The sequence below is a fragment of the Malaclemys terrapin genome, chromosome 23 (assembly GCF_027887155.1).
Source record: "Malaclemys terrapin pileata isolate rMalTer1 chromosome 23, rMalTer1.hap1, whole genome shotgun sequence".
Classification (NCBI taxonomy): Eukaryota; Metazoa; Chordata; order Testudines; family Emydidae; genus Malaclemys; species Malaclemys terrapin.
In genome coordinates, this window is record NC_071527.1 from 5,428,556 (window position 1) to 5,430,765 (window position 2,210).

The window sequence follows — 2,210 nt, forward strand, 5'->3', positions numbered from 1 at the left end:
CCCGCTAAGGCCCAAATCATTTGCAAGTCTCTCACTCCCACCATTGGCAGTTGGAGGCTGTGGTCCTGAGCTCTTAAATTGGTACCACACCAGCTTTCCAAAGCCGACTGGACAGTCCTGGAATATTCCCTGTGGAAACATCCACACCAGCTTCTGTTGCAAACTAAGGAAAACTTCCTCAGTGCAAGGAGAGCAGAAATCTTCCCTGGCTTGGTATAAGAAGGGTGTTTTTTCTGCATTACAACCTCGCTCTTAATCTAATTGTTGTTCTGAATCATAGCCACAAGAGGGAGGTGTTTGCCAGTCTTTGCTCAATTTCCTTAAGGAGCTCTTGGCTTGTTCCGAGAGATTGTCCTGCGTGCATCTGAGTGAAGCCTTTGCTGCTGATGGTTCCAGCCCTTGCAGGCCAGATTTGGTCTTCTGTGCTGCCTCATTGCCTGTAGTGGGTGTGTCGGCATAGTCTAATCTGGACTCTGTAACTAATTTGGATTACGCTCATGAAGGCGCAGAATCCAGTTCGTGTTCTTTGTGTTGGTTCTGCAAGGCAAACACACGTGGCAAAACCCAGTGGCCATTGTAATCTAAAGCCAACCAGTAGTTCAGACTGGATACACACGGACCAGATGCCACTTTTACATAGTCATTCTCCAGCGCAGACCCTCCTGTGCCGGAACCAAACCTGCTTTTGAGGAAGGGCACGGAACCTCACTCCTTTCTCTCACTCAGGCCTGGCCTCTGTGTCTTGGCACCACTGCCCAGTGCTAATGGAGACAGTTCTTGATCCCTTTTATCCCCAGTGGGCTGGAGCTACAGCAGACAGTTCAATTGCTCGAGGGCCCAGCGTTTGTGTGGGTGTTCCTCTGGGCATGTTGCTGGTGTAACGCATGCAAGGGACTGTTGCAGCAAATGTGCTCTCAAACCCCAAGAATGGTCCAGGGCCCACTTCGCTAGGGATAGGGCTTCACACACGGCTCTCTACCCCGGTGGACAGTGTTTGGCTCCCATCTCTTAAGATCTGTTTGGCCTTTGGTCCTTTTTTTGTCCCCCCCCCGCCCCCTTCCTTAGGCTACTGTTTGGGAGATCAGCAGATGGGCCAAATCCCCAACCTCGTATGTGTCCGCTCCTCCCCCAGCCAGCTGAATTGGGGGTGGGCACTGTAGGGTAAAGGTCTATCCAGGTGCTGCCTCCTGGTTTACCTGCGTATGTGCTTCCAAAGGAAGGCGGAGTGACTGGTCTCAATCCCTCTTGCCTTCCCATGTCTGTTCTGCACCATTCACAGACGTGTCAAAGGCCATTCCCAACCCAAAGCAACGGCTTTCACGTCTCGTATCCGCTGGCTCCAGCAAACTTCATCCTGGGACTGTAAAGTCTCTCGCTCGAAGCAGCCGGCTGCTCATTTCAGAAGTACTGGGCATCCACAAATCCCATTGCCGCTCGTTGGCGCTGCGGGGAGCTCAGCACCTTTTAGCCATCAGCCGACTTTTATTGAGGTGCTTCAATAAACCTGGCGTTACGGTGGCGCGTTACCAGCCCCAGCTGACGCTTTCCCCTCACAGTTGCCTGGATTTGTCTAAAGTCCAAGTTCCCCCGAGCTAACGGCTCAGTGGGTTGCCACAGTTAAGACGCATCCGTTTCATAGCCAAGGGTACACAAAGGAGCCATGTGGCCAGCATCGTGTCCGACAACCAAGGAAGGTCTCTAGATCAACTTAAATACTGCAGCCATCATTCAGTGTTTAACAATTGATCTGCAGCCATTCAGTTGAAATCAATCCATCCCTGAATTGCACCAAACTCTTACCAACCAGATTGAAATATTTAGTCAATTCCTTACTGAATTAGACTTCAGGGCTCGTCTATACTAGAAAATTAGGTGGACTCAACTACGTTCGTCGTGGCCATGAAAAATCCACAACTCTGAGCAACGTAGTTAGTGACCTAAGTTCCCGTGTAGACAGTGCTAGGTCCCTTGACCTAGCTACTGCCTCTTGGGGAAATGCATTGCCGACGGAAGAACCCCTACGCTGCACTACTGCGGCATTTCTAGTGTAGACAAGCCCAAACCATTTACCCAGGTTTGTAACAGTGCCGTGCAATTCAGTGAGGAACTGGCTAAACTGCTGAACATCCGGTTTTAATGGACTGAAAAGCAACCTCCGGTTGGGTTTTGCATCTGTTTAGATAAAGTGCTTTAATTACAGCATCTGAGCA